Source organism: Phoca vitulina, unplaced genomic scaffold, assembly GCF_004348235.1.
Source record: "Phoca vitulina isolate PV1807 unplaced genomic scaffold, GSC_HSeal_1.0 scaffold33, whole genome shotgun sequence".
In the NCBI taxonomy this organism is placed as follows: domain Eukaryota; kingdom Metazoa; phylum Chordata; class Mammalia; order Carnivora; family Phocidae; genus Phoca; species Phoca vitulina.
Window position 1 is genome coordinate 14,581,812 of NW_022589736.1, and position 20,951 is coordinate 14,602,762.

A 20,951-nucleotide genomic window follows, 5' to 3' on the forward strand; every position below is an offset into this window, starting at 1 on the left:
CTAACAGCATTTCCCAGAGCCCAAAGTGCACCTCAGGAGGTAGTCCACTCTACAGCAAACTCTCAACAAATGGATATTGTCTTATATTGAAGAATCTAACAAGAAAGAAATTCAGTATCTTCCTTCAGAAATAGTTTCCATTAGTCATGATTTATCAGGAATTTCTTCACATCCCTTAATATTATGAAGTCTTCCCCTTTGTCTCCTTTCTCTCTGAATTCTCACTGCAGTAAAACACTAATCATTCATTCATTCACAGACACCATTCATTGGGCAGCCACCATGTGCCCATATTATACAACAACACTCTACTACTTTATCATTTCATCACTGTGACCTTACACAGTAAATATTATTAGCCCCATTTCAATGATAATGAATTAAAGCAATAGCTCAGAAAGGTTTTATTAACTTGCCCAAGTTTTCATGGTCATACAGTGAGTAAATGGTGAGGCCAGAATTTAAACCTCAAATTCTATCTTCTCAATTAGTGATGGAAGCCAAGGTCAACACTCCTCTTAGGGAGATATCATTATTCTTCAGTAGAATGCTTACCACATGTTCGACTAGGACCCCTTGGCTTACATGGCCAGGTTGATGCAATAGGCAGTGTCATAATGCCAATAGCTCAGAACAGAATTTAGAACACATGTGACCCAGACCACCCAGACACTTGAACGACCTTATTGGGATTTCAAGTTTATTTTTTTCTAATGTGAATACTCAATTCTCAGTTCATAGAGCACCCACAGATGACAGAGAAGAACCAAACCTCTAGGAATTCAAGTGGGTTGTCCTATTTCACACACGCACACACACACAAAGAGTAGTAGAGTGAATTTATAGACAACTACTAGTCCCTAGGCCTCATCTACTAAATAAGTGGTTTGGGTGAAAGTCCCAGGAAGATGAATCGATGGCGTACAAATACACACAAATAGGCAACAGGACAGTAAAATCTAAAGGGCACTATCTCTCTAATCGTTAAATCTCCCAAAACCAAGTTCTACCCCCCTAAAAAGAAGGTTTTTTTCCCATCAAGACAAGAACAATAAATGACCTAAGGACAGGAAGCACAGTGTTTCAGTCCCTATCACACCATAGCACCCTACAAAATGACAACTATATTATCAACACTCAACAGATATTGACTGGAATTTCCCTCTGATTCAGAGTAACCTGTTCTACAACTAAACCAAGTGTGTGGGTATGTGATCAAGGATGAAAGTGGACTCAGATGAGTTACCAGACTCTCTCCCGGTACTGCTGTGGTGTACTCTGATACCACTGCCTTCGCCATAGATTTCACCTCCAACTTTTAAACTTCTGGAACTTTCCATGGCATAAGAAAAGCTGTTTTGACATTGCCTCAAAAATCAGTTTTGTTTTGTTCATTTGAATTCAAAACACGAATGACTAAAAGAAATACTACAAAACCCAGTCCTAGCATCATTTCAGGGTGCCCAAATAGAGAGCACCATTGTTCTCTCCCTTTCCGGGTGGCAATCTTACAGATGGAGCCTTTGCTAGGAGGAAGTGGGCTCTGCATGGCTTCAGTGAATTTTGCTCCTGTTTCTGCTCTAGCGTGTCTTACATTATTTTTTTCTGCTAACTTCCTGAAAGCTAGACAGAAGAAAAACTTTTTGGCATGACTGCTATCATGGTCTGGTAACTCTGTTCTGGAATGAATGACCATATCCTTCAAAAACACTTTGTCAGGACAGGCCTCCTATCCTATGGGACCCTTTCAAAAAGTTTCAATTTTCGGGTGGTTCCACATTTGTCATTTTGGCTAGACCTGCGAGCTTCTCAAGGACAAGAAACATATCGTGTTTATATATGTTCCACTGAACCAAGATTATTCTGCTTGTTTGAGTCATACTAAGAAAGGGCCATATTATCCAAAGGTATTTGTTAAAATATTAAGAAGGCCAAGGAGCTCCTAAATATATAAAGCAAATATTAACATAGCTAAAGGGAGAAGTAGACAGCAATATAATAATAGTAGAGGACTTCAATACCCCACTTCCATCAATAGATAGATCATCCAGACAAAATCAATAGGAAACATTAGACTTCAATGACACATTGAATCAGATGGACTTAATAGACATTTACAGAACCTTTCATCCAACAGTAGCAGAATACACACTCTTCCCAAGCACACATGAAACATTCTCCAGGATCAATGTAAAGCCACAAAAAAAGTCTTAACATTAAGTTGAGATTGAAATTTTGTCAAACATCTTTTCCAACCACAATGGTATGAAACTACAAATCAATTAAAGGAAGAAAACTAGAAAAGTCACAAATATATGGCGATTAAACAATATGCTATTGAGAAACCAATGGGTTAAACAAGAAATCAAGAGAGAAATTTAAAAATACCTTGAGACAAATGAAAACAGAAAGTCAACACACCAAAAGTTATGGGATGCAACAAAAGCAGTTCTAAGAGGGAATTTTATAGCAATAAACACCTACATCAAGAAAAAATAACCTAACAAGGAACGAGAATAAATTAGAAGAAACCAAGTCTAAAGTTAGTAGAAGAAAAGAAATAAAGACTAGAGTGGAAATAAATGAAATAGAAATGAAAAAGACAATAGAAAAATATAAATGAAATTAAAAGCGGGTTTTTTTAAACTGTAAACAAAATAGACAAGTCTAGCTAGACTAACCAAGAAAAAGAGAAGACTCAAGTAAAGAAAATTATAAATGAAGGGGGAGACATTTTAGTAATACCATACAAAAACAAAGGATTGTATGAAACTACTATAAACATTGTATGCCAATGAATTTGACAACCTAGAAGAAATTAATAAATTCCTGTAAATATACAATCAACCAAGAATGAATCATGAAGAGATAGAAAATTAGAGCTAGGACAAATTCCCCAGTAAAAACACTGAATCAGCAATCATAAATCTCCAAGGAAGAAAAGTCCAAAATAATATGGCTTTGTGGGTGAATTCTTTAATTCACCCACAAAGAATTCATTTAAATAAAAATTAGTATCGATTCTTCTCAAATTCTTCTAAAAAATAGAAGGGAATACTTCCAAATTCATTTTATGAGGCCAGCATTACCTTGATACCAAAAGCATACAAGGACACTTCAAGAAAATTATAGGCCAATAAGCCTGATGAACATAGATGCCAAAAAATACTCAACAAAATATTATCAAACCAAAATCAGCAATACATTAACAGGATTATACACCACAGTCAAGTGGTATTTATTCCATGGATGTAAGGATGGTTTGACATCCACAAATTAATCAATATGATACACCACTTTAACAAAATGAAGGTTAAAAATTTTATGATCATCTCCTTAGATATAGAAAATGCATTTAATAAAATTCAACATTGATTCATGATAAAAACTCTCAATGAAGTGAGTATAGAAGGAATGTACCTCAACATAATATAGGCCATATATGACAAACCCATAGCTTGTACTCATACTCAATATCATATTCAATGGTGAAAATGTAAAGCTTTTTTTCTAAGATCAGGAACAAGACAAGGATGTCCACTATCACCATTTTTATTTAACATACTACTGGAACTCCTGGCCATAGCAATCAGACAAGAGAAAGAAATGAAAGGCATCCAAATTGGAAAGGAAGAAGTAAAACTGTCTCTATTGAAGAAAACACAAATAAATGGAAAGATATTTAGCAATCATGGATTGGAAAAATTAATATTGCTAAAATGTCCAACTATCCAAAGCAATCTACAGATCCAATGCCATCCCTACAATGGCATTTTTCATGGAAATAGAGCAAACAATCCTAACATTTGTATGGAAAAGAATTATATGGAATACAATAGCCAAAGCAAATTTGAGCAAGAAGAACAAACTGGAGGCATTACACGTCCTCATTTCAAACTATATTACAAAACTATAGTCATCAAAACAGTATAGTACTGGCATAAAAACAGGCACATAGATGAGTGGAACAGAATAGAGAGCTCCCCCCAAAAACCCACCCATATGTGGTCAATTAATTTATGACACAAGAGCTAAGCATATGCAACAGGAAAAGGACCATTTCTTCAATAAATGGTGTTAGGAAAACAACAGCCGCATGCAAAAGAATGAAATTGGACCCCTTTCTTATACCATACACAAAAATGAACTCAAAATGGACTGAATATTTGTATGTAAGACCTGAAACCATAAAACTCCTAAAAGAAAACATAGGGGGTAAGCTCCTTGACATCAGGGTTAGCAATGATATTTTTTATTTGACACCAAAAACAAAAGCAACGAAAGCAAAAACTAAACAAGTGGGACAACATCAAAGTAAAAAGCTTTGTACAGCAAAGGAAACCATCAACAAAATGAAAAGGCAACCTGCCAAATGGTAGAAAATATTTGCAAATTATATAAATGATTAAGAGGTTACTACCCAAAATAAAGAAGTCAAACAATTCAATAGAAAAAAAAAATCTAATTAAAAAATGGGCAGAGAATATAAATAGACATTTTTCCAAAGACGTACAAATAGCCAACAGATATATGAAAAGGTGTTCAGCATCACTAATCACCAGGGAAATACAAATCAAAACACAATGAAATATCACCTCGCACCTGTTAGAATGGCTATTATCAAAAAGATAAGAAATCAGTATTACTGAAGACATAGAGAAAATGAAACCCATATGTACTGCTGGTGGGAATGTAAATTGGGGCAGCCACTATAGAAAACAATATGGAGGTTTCTCAAAAAATTAAAAATAGTACTACCATGTGATCCAGCAATTTCAAAATACCCATTTCTGGATATTTAACCAAAGGAAATGAAATTACTATCTCAAAAACATATATGCACCCCCATGTTCATTGTAGCATTTCCAAAACATGGAAATCACCTGAGGGTCCACGGATGGATGAATAAAGACAATGTGACATATAGATATAGACAATGTGATATATATAGATAGACAATGTGATACATATATTTTCAAAATATTTTATATATGGATATACATAATACATGGAATATTCCATATATTATTCATATAATATTCCATATAATATATGGAATAATGGAATATTATTAAGCCATAAAAAATAAGGAAATCTTGCCATTTGGGACAACATGGATGGACCTCAAGGATATGCTAAGTGAAATAAGTCAGAGAAAGATAATATTGTTATGATCGATCTTATATACCAAATCAGAAAGCAAAAACCAAACTCATAGAGAACCAATTGCAGTTACCCAATGGCAAGGGGTAAAGGGGTTGGTGAAATGGGTGAAGGTCATCAAAAACAACAAACTGCCAGTTATAAGATAAATAAGTCCTGGGGATGTAATGAGAACATGGTGACTCCAGGTCGCAATACTGTATCATCTATATGAAAGTTGCTGAGAGCGTAGATCTTAAAAATTCTCATCACAAGAAAAAAACCTTTGAAACCATGTGTGGTGATCACAGTCAGATCATTACGTGGCACAGCTAAAAAGAACACAATGTTATGGACCACTTATATCTTAATACAATATATATTATTAAAAAAAAAAAAGAGCAACAATGTCTTATGGTCACCACTCACATACAATTCATGGTTCCTTGACCTCAGGTGCCCTGGAGTTGGAACCACTTGGGAAGACATTTCAGAAAATGGACCTTAATGGAAATGTTCAGAAAAACAAAACCTTTTCCCCAAAGGAGAAAAGCAAAAAGGAGCTGAAGTGTCTAATCCTACCCAGAAGTGCCCATCCGCCAATGTGAAGTAATAAGGAGAATGTGGGAAACAGATTGCCTTGGGGAATAGAGGTGTTACTATGAATCCTGCTTTATCTCTTTGGAACTGTGGACATCCATGAATTTAGCAGTATTTCCAAAACATAAAAAAAAAAAAAAAAAATCCATAAAATAAAATATATAGATTTTAAATTTCAGGTAAACCATACCCAACTTTGCAAACAGAAACCTCTTTCCCAAAGGCCTTACATAGTTCTAAAAAACTATGCTCTCTCTAAGCTAGACAGAAGGTAAAAGCCTTACATATGTTGAGTACCTTTATCACACAACTAATGTCCATATTTTTATATAAGATATTTAATGTTTTCTGTGTTAAATTATTTTGATAAAAATTTCCAAATGTACCCCAAATAGAACAAAGCCCAGCTACCAGTCATCCAGCTTCAATAATCATCAACATTTTGCCATACTTTTTTATCAATAATAACTTTTTTTTTTAAGATTGAATAGATTAAAGCAAGGCCAAGTTTTCAAGTCATTTTGCTTCAGTAGGCATGTAAAAAGAAACGAATATTCTGGCACGTAACTGTATGCCATTAGCACACCCAACAAATCAATCATCTGATACTCAATTTCATAAAAGTTCCTCAAATGTCTAAAACAATCTTTTTTTACCATAAATTTGTTTGAAACACTGTATAAGGTATTATGTATCTTAAGTCTCTTTTATATTTCTTTCACACTAAAACATTGCCCTCCGTCTTCCCTTTTTTACCCCATGCCATTGGGTAGTTGAAGAAACTGGATCCGTAGTCTTGAAGAAATTGCCACACTCCGAATTTGGTTGCAAAGCCATTTCTTAAGCTCTGAACACTCTGCTCAGCTGAGATTTCCCAGAGGATGCCCTTTGGTCTGGTGGGCACTCTGTGTTGCCTCGTTTAGTAAAACTGCCAGGTGTATAACCTGAGTGTCCACTACCCTGTTCGCCTAGATCCAGGTGGAGGGATGAAACTGATCACTGAGAACCCTAAGACACAGCTTTTCCAGAGAGGTCTCTAATAGATTGAGAGCTGGAGGACCACAGTAGTGTTCCCACAATTCAGTTACAAGAAAGAGGAGCCCAGAGCTGTGTAGGAGCTCTACTGGGAAGGAACAAAAGTTAACTGTTGAAGGGAAAAAAAAAAAAAGTATTTATTTCCAGAAGAGGAAGCTCATATCACAGACAAATATATAGGACTTGCTAAGGCTTAGGAGTAGGAGCTTAACGTCTCTTGTTGGAAAGGCACGTAGCAAGCAGCAGCCTGGGGTGCTCAGATGTATTTGTTTCTGTCCACCCAGCCCCATTCCTTTCTTTATCTTCGCAGACACAGAGCCCAGGATCTGCAGATTAGAAACAATCAGGATGATGTTTGTACAGCACCTTGTTCCCCGCAGTTCAGAGCACTTGGCGGGCAGCATCTTGTTCAAGCTGCGAGAACTCCCGGGTGGGAGGGATTTATGGGCTGGCCAGGAGGCCTGCTCTGTGCACCCTGCCCAGCAACCCCAGTGGCTTTGTCTTGGCCACCTCCTGCACACCTGCTGTCCAGGTGACTCCTTTAGTTCCCACTCAATCTGGACTTCTTTTCAGGGTCCCATTTCCTTACCACAATCCAAGCAAGCCCAAACCAGAGCCCCTGGAGTAATCAGAAATGAAACCTCAAAGAGATACCTTTTGATAAACTGCAAGAACAGCTCAAGTGCCTTTGCCTCAGGTCCAATGAACAAACATTGGCCGGCCGGCCGCTTCATGCCACGCTTAGCGCTTAGCCCGGGGGTGTAAAGAGCATGTTCCAGACCTGTCCTCCGGCAGCTGTCACTCCGGGCACAGCTGTGTTCTTCTACCCATCTCTGATCTGTTTCTAAAAAGTACTTCCCTAAAGGATTACAATGTAAATTTTTCTTCTGTAATGTATACTCTTGTTCATAGTGCCTTGTGCTACAAATAGATAAAAAGAAATAATTGGGGATAGTTATTTAGTATCTTTTGCCTAGGACTTTAAAGCATTTCACAAACACTGCCCACAAATAGTAAATTAACTAGCATGTTCCCTCCCTGTTTTACAGATGGATAGTAGCAATAGGGGCATGAAAGTCAACAGATGTCAGAGTAAAAATCTGACTCCACTACTAATTTGCATCATGACCTCAGGCAAGCCACTCCCCCGCCCTGAACCCTGGTGTCCTCCCTGTACCCAGCATTGTCACCTGAAAGTCTTATGACCCTCTCCTCCTCTCCCCCGGTATTTGGAAATGCTATCACAGTAACTGTGGCAGATGCATTATTAATATGTGCTGTTTCTCCTGCACAAGAATGTTTGGCAGAAAAACATTTTCCTGCCCCAAATGCCAGTAGCCCCAAATGACCCTGGATGGTCATTGACACCCAGGTAAATGACCTCTAACCTCCTTCCCGGTGTGACAGACTATGTACATCCGTCTCTGAAAGTTCAGCCACAAAGGGATTCAGCTCTACGTTCAAGTAGTCTGTGCCATGTTCAGGGACATTTCAGAGGGCCGATCGGAACCAGAGGTGAGCACAGAGAACCAGCAAGGTGACTACCAACTGCAAGTTTTTCGGGTCCCCCAGATTTTGCTTCGGGAAAGGCCCCACCCACTGTTTCACCCAGATTTGCTTTTAAGTTCCGTGTAGGAATTTAATATTTGTGACCCTGTCAACTTGTGTTAACACGTTCACCAGCCCTAGATCAACTCTGACAAAAGCAAGCAGGTCCCAGCCATCAACAGAGGCTGAGTAACTATCATGTGAAACTGCACTCAGAAGTAAACAGCAGGAGCCAACCAGTGAGAATGGGTTTAATAAGTTCCAGGTGGTTAACCTCCTACTCATCTGCACACTGGAACTTCCAGGTGGTCTTTGAGGCTGATCCCTGACTGTTTACAATGCTGAAGTCCTTTCGTTAGTAAATTATTTCTGTGTGTGCTAAGAGGCCGTTAATTATTTACCATATATCTTGACAACATATTTACTCCTTTACGACCTAGAGAATCCATCACTTTCAGAAATCCCAATTATAATGTTCTTGAAGGGTCAGCTTCAAGAAACCCCTCACACTGAGGGATCAAAAATCAAGGCCCAAAAATGGAGTAATTATTTTTCTAAGATATATGTCCAGCAGCCTGAATGCACTTTAAAAAAAAAGTTCTCCTCAAAAGTTTGCAAAATAACATGTAAAGCATAGAGCAAGTCAACTTATTCAGCCAGATATACCTATTAACTTGGGCTTTTTGGGGTAAATTGAAACAGATTTAGCACTTCTCTTGGTTTCTAAAAGTCTTTTGTCTTCAATTAAAAAATAAAAACTGAAGCTAGATGATTGGTATTTTGACATCCAACCAAGTGTTATTTCTGGTATAACTATACAGACTAAAATACCGCTCGTGGCAAATCTGGTGCATTTTTATGTGAATGCTTGTTTATACTCATCTCGTCTTGGCTCCGCACCATCATATCTCGTTCCACATCAAGCATGCATATGTCTTGATTTCCCTTCTCGCTGTCTGCAAGTCTATTCCAAGTTTCTGGCAAAGAATCTCGATGGAGACCCCAGGGAGGAGCCGGCAGACAAGGACACTGTGCTAACACCCCCCACCATCTCCAGTGGGTGGGCCATTCCAGACCGGGGAGATCCTAATTGGTTTGCTTTGACCTTGGACTGAAAAAAACCCCCCGGTGGCAGTGAGACATCATGGATAAAGCATGGATTTCAAAGACAGATGACCCAGATCCAAATGTGAACTCCACCGTTTCTTGCAAATCACTTAAATCCTCTGAGCCCCAACTTCTTCATCTAATGCAGCAGGTTGTGGTAAAGAGTAAATGAGAGAATATAAAAAGGAAACACTTTGAAGACCTACACGTTAAGGCTAATTGTTGAGATGGTGATGGGTGGACGAGGGCTCAGGGGCCAGGACCAGCTATGGGCTTCTTACCATCTGAGGGTTTCTGGGATAGGGGCAAGAATGAGGTGGGGAGTGTGAGGCAGGGGACCAGGAAGTGTCCGGAGGCCAAGTTAACATGGTTAGTTATCAAGCCTAAAGGGAAAGAGTGCTGGGTCCGGGGGGAGGAGGAGGAGGAGGCTAGGGGTAAAGTGGGACATTAGCTTGGGAGGTGAAGGACCCAGAGCTGGCTGGATGGATGTAGATGCCAGACCAGAGCAAGGGCTCCGTAGAGGGAGGAAGTATGAAATGGGCACGGGGCAGGAGGGACAACCCGAAGCTGACTCAGGCCAAACATTGCCATCTTTGGACCCATACCTTCTCCTTCTCCTTATGTGCTATTGGACACAGAGCCTTCAACTTCCTGCTCAGTTACCCCTGAAAATAATTTTTAAAAACAACACATCTTCTCACACCCTTTGAGGTTAACATCTAAAATATATCTTTATCTGTTTGAATAGTTAGAGAGGATATAACTCCTGGTGAATAGATATACTGGACATTAAAAGATAAAACTCCTATGACATTCAAAAAATGTTCCCAGTACAATCTAATACCATAGCAATTTGATATCCACCATAATTCATTTTAAATATACACCAACAAGCAAAAAATTATTTCATCCACTTCCCCCACATAAATGTATGATGTGATATTTTCTGCCTGAAACCCTTTTATTGATCACCCAGAATTATCTGCAGCAAAAATCTGCATATAATTTGAAATTAATCTTGCACATTTTAATTAATTTGAAATTAATGTTTAAAATTTCCTGTGACTATATAGGTCTAGGTATCAAAGAAATATTTCTGGACTGAATTGTCATTATAGGTATTATTAACATACAATTTATGAAAATAAATACAATTTTTATAAATATTCAACATAAGTCATAGAATTTTATTGGAAACACTACTCTTCATCAGACTCTTTAGTAAAATAGATGGGGTTTCTTATTAACATTATTCCCATCTTGCAATTATGGTTGTTACAGTTATTGTAAGCACTATGAGGCCATTTTCATAAAAATAAGTTTAGAATGGAAGGGTTTTATCATAGCTATGTCAATTACCGAGCCCCTTCTGATATGGTGATCTATCATCAAAATTATGATGATGATCTAATTCTCTGACAACTCAATTAGGTCTTCCCTCAATTTGCATGAAAGCAAAGAATTAGAAATCATCTGAGGTGAAAAAGATGACTCAGTCAATAGACACATTCACTTTTGTGCATTTGTCAGGCACCCCAGGGATTTGCCTACCCTGGGGCAATGCAGCATTGCAAGAAGGGCTGCCAGTGTGCAAGAAGAACAGAAAGGGGGTGCTGCATCCTGCAGGCATGGCTCCCTGCCATTCAGCTCCCTGAAGAGCCAGTGGAGGAGAGTGTGCCCATGGAAGTGATGGACCTAGAATTTTTTTTTTTAAATCCATGCATATTTATGTACTCTTAGCAAGCCTTTGTGTGCCCCCACAATGTAGGTACCCAAATGCAAAGCCCACTGGGCTAGGACCTGAGTGTTAGTGGAGCTGGTGACCCTGGGCAGCTGGGGCTTCCCTGACTTCTCCAAATGGCATTCTCCAAACTGGGTTTTGTGGAATTTTAGTGCCCTTCAGAATGTTAGAGATTCCCAAGGAAAAGGAATTCCCAGGTCCAAAGAGTTTGGGAAAAGCTTACTATTATTTCCCCCTCTTAAGAGATTCACAATGAAATCTGAACATTAAAGGCTGAATAAACCTGTTTCACTTTCTTTAATGCAGAATTTCCCAAACGAACTTGATCCAGTCCCATTTTGTCCCCCAAAGAATATCTAGTTATATATAAAGTCACCTTAGTAGTCTGCTCTGGTCCTGACAGCTCCAAGCTGAATCTCCTGTGTCTTGCCTACGTGGCCTGACTTACCCATAACAACTACAGAGCTCTTTAAAACACTCCAGAGGGACCGAGACCTCAGACTGCTTTGTTCCATGGAACTCCAGTACCGAGTAAGGAAATAATACCTTTTGCTGTAGCTTTCCTATTGAGTTCATCCATTTTTATTTTTTTAAATTTTTTTAAAGATTTATTTATTTATTTAAAGATTGCGATCACAGGTGGGAGGGGGAGAGAGAGAGAGAGAGAGAGAATCCTCAAGCAGACTCCCCACTGAGCACAGAGCCTGGCGCGGGGCTCAGTCCTGAGACCCTGAGATCATGAACCGAGCTGAAACCAAGAGTCGGACGCTTAACCGACTGAGCCACCCAGGTGCCCCGAGTTCATCTATTTTTAGATAGAGGCCCTGATATAACAGGAAGGTTTCTGTGCTGTTGACTTTGGGTGGCAGCCAATGGGGCCATGAACTTGAAAGTGCTTCCCAAAGAGCCACACGTGGATGGTCAGCTTGGTGCTTTCCCAGCTGTCCTTCTGGGTCCCCTGGTCATTGGCAGTATGGAACTAGCCAAAAGAAGATTATAATTAGATGCAAAGTTAAAACCCAAACATACATAAGTGGGATGTGTGTGTGTGAGTGAGACATTGTGTCTCCGTATAGGACTGTTTTTCATTACATCCACAGCCACGTGGGTTTTAACCATCTAATTTGAATTTTCCATCTTTTCATTGCAAAACATGAAGAGTCGGCTATATAATAATGATGATTATGAGTAAACCAAGTTCATGCATCACAGCTGGAGAGAGCAGCCCAGGAATGAGGGCCAGGTCATTTGACCTGGCTCCTGGTTTGGGACATCTTGGGCATTTGACCTCTGTAAGACATCACTACTGAAGAGAAACAAAACTAAACCCCTGCCACCGTTTCCCTTTATTCACCAGAAAGACTACATACAAGACTACAAGTTAGAAATTACTCAGTATTCTGTACACAGGCCCTGAACATTTTGGTTAGTGTGGAGATCCAATTAGACTCTCCATTCTTGACTGGAGCTCAAAAAAACAAATCAGTCAGGGACCTGTGGAAAAGGAGGTTGGAGAGTGAGCCTCCAGAGCCCTTTTCTTCTTGGAATATGGGAACCATGAAGCATTTCTGTGTGTCTCCATTCACGCTACACACCTCCTGAGAGCAAGCAAGGTGGACAGAGCCAAAGGCCAACAAAGCTGATTACTGACTCAGCCTCAGCCAGAACCCACTTTGCTCTTTGGAAACCTCTGCCCTCACCCGTGAAGCTGGAAACTAATGCATTTTTATAAGCTTCTGCAAACCAAGGAGAACAACACTCAAAATAGCTGCAAGAAAAGAGATGAAGAATCAAAACTAGTTTTTGATTGAAACCACTTGAGATTTCTTGGAGAATTATCCCCCAAAATCCCTTTTATGGGAAGACAAAGGCAGCAGAAACCAAATGATTGGCCTGCCATTGAAGAGCAAGTGAGCAGTGGAAATAGGATTGAAATAAGAGCCCTCCACCCTCCAGGTCTCGGGTTCTAGGAGCTAAGGTTCAGAGAAAGCTGCCCCTGAAGGGCCTGGAAATAAACAACAGCAGCAGGACCATCTGCTGGATACTGACTTGAGGGAAAGAACGTTTTCTAAAACCCTCAATCACCTAGCCATCCCCATCTGTGTGGGGGAAATGTCCAGGCAGTCAGGGGCTGTTACCTTTCCTTTGGCAAGGAAGGGACTCCCACCCTGTGTCAGGACAGCTGATGCATTAGGTCCTGATTAGATGTATCCCAGGTGTGGAGAACAGCTGTAGCAGGTTTTCAGCACACCTTTGCCTATTTCCCAAGAAACGATGTTCACCTCCCCATCAGCTCAGCTCTTCAGGTATTAGCTAAGGGTGGGGGGAAGCATAGAAGAAACGTGTTGCTCAAGGACACTGTCTAGTCCAAACCCACAGCGTTGCGTAAATCTGTGATTTTGATTCCACAGGAGGGAGAACCGAAAACCTGAAAGGTGGAAAAGTGAAATCGGCCCAGGTGTTAACCGGGGTGTGAGGCGGAGTGGAAGGAAACATTGTGTTATAGCCCCCCAGATGCGCGTGGCGGGGAGGGTCTGTTTTCAGCCCGTGGACTTGGCAGTGGCTGAGCCACCGGCGGGGGCAGCAGGGCTGGGCTGAGCTGCTGAGCCCACTATCTGGAGGAGGGAATAACCCAGGCATCCTGTGGACTACCCAAAGCTCTAAACGTCGGAATTCCTTTGAATTATTATTCTGACTCTGCTCCAGAGGAACCTCAAGTATTTCCAACCAACGTAATTTATCTATTTTGATCACAGCCTGCAAATTAGATTGTTTGCTTAGAGAGGAAGGGGATACTTCTCTTCCAACACTGATTTGACATAACTAATCCCCACTAGGCTGGGTACTGGTGAGAAAAGCCCTGGGGTGTGGCAGAAAGATCCAGACTTTGGTAGCAGACAGGTCCTTTGTGTACAAATCCCAGCTCAGGTATTACGGTCTCAGCCTCATTTGTGTCATCCCGAAAATGGGAATGACAGCCCTCCCCTTAAAGAGTTGTTGTCAGCATTGGAGATTATCATAAAGCACAGGGCATTGGCGGCATACAGATGGCAGTCGTCACTACTGTTATTGTATTATTACTATTGTTTCAAAATCAGGGAAACACTCAGTAGGAGGGGCACTAGTCCCTTAAGGACAGAGTGTAGATCTTACCAAGGTGGGGCTGGGGTAGAAGCCGACAGCTGGCTACTGGAGATGGTGGGCAGGAGGTCCGGAGGTGGTGTGTCTAAAACAGGTAAGGATCAGTGGCCCTCCCCAGGGGAAAGGGAGAGTTGGGGAGGGTAGTGGAAAGGTAAAGATAAAGTCACCAGACAGGAGGAAAAGTACTCGACTGGGCAGGAGCAGACTTCAGAACCAAAAGGTCTGCCAGAACAAGATAAGCAGACATGGACCGGAGCCAAGGAATGGGCTGCAGGGGAGGAGACAGGAGGGCCTCACTTCTCTAGGTTCCTCCTGCAGAAGGTGAGCAGCTGCTCATCTGAGGGTAAGGAGAGAACGGCCCCTCCTGCGGGACTTTAGGAGGAACCTGGAACATGCAGACGACTAGGGTGTATGTTCTCCAAACTTTGTTGATTGCTTACCTGATGAAATCAGGTACCTTCCATATACATATTTTTATTTGCACATTTTTCATCTGCATTGATTATATATTAAGTATGGCTTAGATTAAAAAAACACACACAAAGATGGGGCACCTAGGTGGCTTAGTCGGTTGAATGGCCAGCTCTTGATTTCGGCTGCAGTCATTGTCTCAGGGTCCTGGGACTGAGCCCTGAGTTAGGCTCCATGCAGAGAGGGAAGTCTGCTCCAGCAGTCTCTGTCTCCCTCTTCTTCTGCCCCTCCCCCCACTTGCTCATGCATGCTCTCTAAAATACATAAATCTTTAAAAAACACACATAAAGAGATCTTCTGTACAACACTCTATCATAGCTAACAATACTGTATTGTGCACTTCAAAATTTGTCAAGAGGAGAAATCTCATGTTAACTCTTCTTACATAAATTTTTTTTTTTTTAAATGGAAGTTTCAGTGTTTTGGTTTTTTTTTTTTTTTTTTTTTTGTCCTGCCCTTCAGTGGATCTTTTTTTTTTTTTTTAAGATTTTTTATTTATTTATTTGACAGAGAGACACAACAAGAGAGGGAACACAAGCAAGGGGAGTGGGAGAAGCAGGCTTCCTGCCGAGCAGGGAGCCCACTGTGGGACTCGATCCCAGGGCCCTGGGACCATGACCTGAGCCGAAGGCAGATGCTTAACAACTGAGCCACTCAGGTGCCCTCAGTGGATCTTCTTGCACACCGAATTTTGGATACTCCTCGCCCCCAAAACAGGAGGTGGAGTCGGAGGAAAGGGCATTCACCTCCATTCTCAGAAAGATAACTCATTTTTCTTTCTCCAATACCAGTGGTCTGAAAGTGTAGTTACTTGTTGGCATTTTTGTTTCTGTTTCTGTAGGTTGGAGGGTTAAAATCAGACAGAGAAAACATTTGACTTGTGTAATAAAGGCACACGGAGCCCATATTAATACTCTTTAGAAAAACATGAGGTAGAAACAGAAAGATTACCACTTTCTACAGGTGAAGGATGTTGACTCATTATTCTTGTGTCACTCACAAACCTGAGGCTGATACTTCATTTGTACACCACTCAGACCAAAACAGGAGCTGCCTTGTTTACTCCTAGTAAGGTGTACAGGCAGGCTCTAGATCACACAACTCACCATGTCATCTGGCACAGTATGGCGCCCAGCACAACAAAGTAGCCATGTTAAGAACAAGGGGACTCAGCAAAGATGAGCTTCACCTAGTTTGCTGTCTCTCAGCCCAGCTATGGCAGAGTACTTGCGTTCCTCTTATTTACAGCCCTGATTCACCCCTCCTTGTCTTTGTACTCTCCCCCTGCCTAGAATGCTTTGGTTCCTCCCCTGCAATCCCCTCCAGCTACTCATTAAATCTCCTTGGCTTATAAACTCAGTTTAAGCTTTTAAAAATGGATTGCTTCCACTGTTTTGCCCCCCACTCAATATCAATTCCAATAACTAGTTGTGTGCATTTCTGTCTCTCTCTGCTGTGAGCTCCGGGAGGGCAGGGAGTGGGTCCTCCTGGCCTAACAGACTCAAGTATAGGGGACTTCAGTAATTCATACTCGTGTAACACCCCAATGTGGGTCCAAATTGGGGAGGGTCCTCAGCTCCATGCAGTCATTCAGGGACCCAGGGTGGTGTCAACACTGCCACCTTCATTCTGTGATTTCCAAGGTCATCCTGGGCATTGATACCCAGCTAGAGGAATGGGGGGAAAGCCCAGGAGACTTTCATCGGCCAAGTCTGGAAATGGGGAAGATCACTTTCTCCCACACGACACTGGCACAGCTCCGTCACTATAACAGAAACTAAGAAATATAGTCAGTCGTGTGCCCAGGAGGTGAGGAAGCAAGCTCAGTGATGAACAGGCAGCCTCTGTCACACCGTCCTGGACCAGCTCACACTCGCTGTGAGCCCTCGAAACCCAGAAGAGGAGGGTGAGTCGGCCTGTGCAATCAAGGCAGGGTTTTGCAGGGAGCTTGAGCGCATTTTTTCTCAGTATCTTCCCAGACTTGTGCACAGTGCCATCTGCTGCTCAGAATTAGAAGCCTGAAGGGAGGTGACACTGGGTTTGGGGATCTAAGGAACCGCGTTAAGAAGAGCTGGAATTTAGTGCTCTGGAACCTTCACTGGCTTGGTAACCAGAGGAGATTAGAGGACATTCATAACACCGTCATTTTCATCTAACAGACACCAGCCAATAACTATGAGGCCAAGGGAGAGGAGTTGCCTGGGTGGTTTTGCTGACTTCATTTTTCTGTGACGTTACTAGGAGGTAAACAGGATGAGAATCAAGAGGAATATATGAACATTCTTATGTTTGGAAGGAGCTAAGTCCAATGGAGCAGTTGATTGGAGTCAAAAGACCTAGATTTGAGTGCCAACTTTGTCATTAGCAGGCTATAGTTTCCTTAGTTTTAAAATGAGGGAACAGGAAGACTTTTGTAGATCCCTTCCAGCTGGGAGTTCTAATCCAGTCATATAAGACCCCTTTTTTTAAGTTTTTATTTAAATTCCAGTTAGTTAACACACAATGTAATATTAGTTTCAAATGGAGAACATAGTGATTCAATACCTCCATACATCACCCGGTGCTCATCACAACAAGCATGCTCCTTAATCCCCATCACCTGTTTCACCCATACCCCCCTCCCCCACCTTCCGTCTGGTAACCATCCGTTTATTCTTTATAGTTAAGAGTCTGTTTCTTTGTTTCTCTCTTTTTTCCCCTTTTTTGCTCATTTGTTTTGTTTCTTAAATTCCACATGAGTGAATTTATACGGTATTTGTCTTTCTCTGACTTATTTCACTTAGTATTATAATCCCTAGCTCCATCCATGTTGTTGCAAATGGCAAGATTTCATTTTTTGTGTGTGTGTGGCTGAATAAATATTCCATTCTGTATATATACCACTTCTTCTTTATCCATTCATCAATGGATGGACACTTGGGCTGTTTCCATAATTTGGCTATTATAGATAATGCTGCTGTAAACATAGGAGTACATCTATCCTTTTGAATTTGTATTTTTGTATTCTTTGGCTAAATACCTGGTAGAGTGGTTGATAGGTCATAGGGCAGTTCTATGTTTAACTTTTTGAGAACTGCCATATTGTTTTCCACAGTGGCTGCCCCAGTTTGCATTCCCACCAACAGTGCACAAGGGTTCCCCTTTTTCCACATCCTCACCAACACTTCTTGTTTCTTGTGTTATTAATTTTAGCCATTCTGACAGGCATGAAGTGATATCTCATTGTAGTTTTGATTTGCATTTCCCTGATGATAAGTGATGTTGAGTGTCTTTTCATGTGTCTGATAGCCATTTGGATGTCTTCTTTGGAAAAATATCTATTCATGTCTTCTGCCCACTTTTTAATTGGATTATTTGTTTTTGGGGTGTTGAGTTTCATAAGTTCTTTACAGATTTTGTATACTAACCCTTTATCAGATATGCCATTTGCAAATATCTTCTCCCATTCTATAGGTGGCCTTTAAGTTTTGTTTTTTCCTTTGCTGTGCAGAAGCTTTTTATCTTGATGAAGTCCCAATAGTTTATTTTTGCTTTTGTTTCCCTTGTCTCGGGAGACACATCTAGAAAAAAATTGCTATGGTCGATGTCAAAGAATCTGTGTTCTCTTCTAGGATTTTTATGGTTTCAGGTCTCAGATTTAAGTCTTTATTCCATTTTGAATTTATTTTTGAGTATGGTATAAGAAAGTGGTCCAGTTCTCCCAATACCATTTGTTGAAGGACTGTCTTTTTCCCATTGGATATCCTTTCCTGCTTTGTCGATGATTAGTTGACCATATAATTGTGGGTTCATTTCTGGGTTTTCTATTCTGTTCATTGATCTATGCATCTACTTTTGTGCCAGTGCCATCCTGTCTTGATTACCATAGCTTTGTAATAGAACTTGAAGTTTGAATTGTGATGCCTCCAGCTTTGCTTCTCTTTTTCAGGATTGGTTTGGCTATTCGGGGTCTTCTGTGCATTTTAGGATTGTTTGTTCTAGCTCTTTGAAAAATGCTGTTGGTATTTCAATAGCGATTGTAGTAAATGTGTAGATTGCTTTGGATAATATAAACATTTTAACAATATTTGTTCTTCCAATCCGTGAGCATGGAAGGTCTTTCCATTTCTTTGCGTTATCTTCAATTTCTTTCATTAGTGTTTTGTAGTTTTCAGAGTACAGGTCTTTCACCTCTTTGGTTAAGGTTTATTCCTAGGTTTCTTATGGATTTTGGTGCAATCATAAATGGGATTGATTCCTTAATTTCTCTTTCTGCTGCCTCATTATTGGTGTATAGAAATGCAACAGATTTATGTATATTGATTTTGTATCCTGTGACTTTACTGAATTCGTGTACCAGTTCTAGCAGTTTTTTAGTGGAGTTTTTTGGGTTTTCTATATGTAGTATCATGTTATCTGCAAATACTTAAAGTTTTACTTATTCCTTGCTAATTGGATGCCTTTGATTTCTTTTTGTTGTCTGATTGCTGAGACTAGTCCAGTAATTATGTTGAGTAAAATTGGTGAGAGTGGACATCCCTGTCTTGTTTCTAAGCTCTCAGTTTTTCCCTATTTAGAATGATATTAGCTGTGAGTTTCTCATATATGGGCTTTAAAATCTTGAGGTATGTTCCCTTTAAACCTACTTTGTTAAGGGTTTTTATCACAAATGGATGTTGTACTTTGTGAAATGCTTTTTCTGCATCTATTGAAATAATCATATGGTTCTTATCCTTTCTTTTATTAATGTGATGTATTGCATTGATTGATTTGCAAATATTGAACCACCTTTGCAAGCCACAATCAAGTGGTGAATGATTTTTTTTTTATTATGTTATGTTAGTCACCATACAGTACATCATTAGTCTTTGATGTAGTGTTCCATGATTCATTGTTTGCGTATAACACCCAGTTCTCCATGCAATATGTGCCCTCCTTAATACCCATCATCAGGCTAACCCACCCCCCTACCCCCTCCCTTCTAAAACTCTCAGTTCGATTTCTGGAGTCCAGAGTCTCTCATGGTTCATCTCCCCCTCCGATTCCCCCCCCCCCTTCATTTTCCCCTTCCTTCTCCTAATGTCCTCCATGGTATTCCTTATGTTCCACAAGTAAGTGAAACCATATGATAATTGTCTTTCTCTGCTTGACTTATTTCACTTAGGATAATCTCCTCCAGTTCCATCCATGTTGATGTAAATGTTGGGTATTCATCCTTCCTGATGGCTGAGTAATATTCCAATGTATATATGGACCACATCTTCTTTTTTTTTTTTTTTTTTTTTTAAAGATTTTATTTATTTATTTGACAGAGAGAGACACAGCGAGAGAGGGAACACAAGCTGGGGGAGTGGGAGAGGGAGAAGCAGGCTTCCCGCCGAGCAGGGAGCCCGATGTGGGACTCGATCCCAGGACCCTGGGATCATGACCTGAGCCGAAGGCAGACGCTTAACGACTGAGCCACCCAGGCGCCCCCTGGACCACATCTTCTTTATCCATTCATCTGTTGAAGGGCATCTTGGCTCTTTCCACATTTTGGTTATTGCGGACATTGCTGCTATGAACATTGGGGTGCATGTGGCCCTTCTTTTCACCACATCTGTATCTTTGGGGTAAATACCCAATAGTACAATTGCTGGGTCATAGGGTAGCTCTATTTTTAACTTTTTGAGACCTCCACACTGTTTTCCAAAGTGGCTGTACCAACTTGCATTCCCACCAACAGTGTAAAAGGATTCCCCTTTCTCCACAATCTCTCCAACATTTGTTGTTTCTTGCCTTGTCAATTTTTGCCATTCTAACTGGTGTTAGGTGGTATCTCAATGTGGTTTTGATTTGAATTTCCCTGATGGCTAATGATGATGAACATTGTTTCATGTGTCTGTTAGCCATTTGTATGTCTTCTTCAGAAAAGTGTCTGTTCATGTCTTCTGCCCATTTTTTGTTTTTTGGGTGTTGAGTTTTTTGGGTGTTGAGTTTGAGAAGTTCTTTATAGATCTTGGATACCAGCCCTTTATCTGTAGTGTCATTTGCAAATACCTTCTCCCTTTCCGTGGGTTGCCTCATTGTTGGATTCAGTTTGCTAGTATTTTGTTGAGAATTTTTGCATCTATGTTCATCAGGGATATTGACCTCTAGTTCTCTTTTTGAGTGGTGTCTTTCTCTGGTTTTGGTATCAGGGTAATGC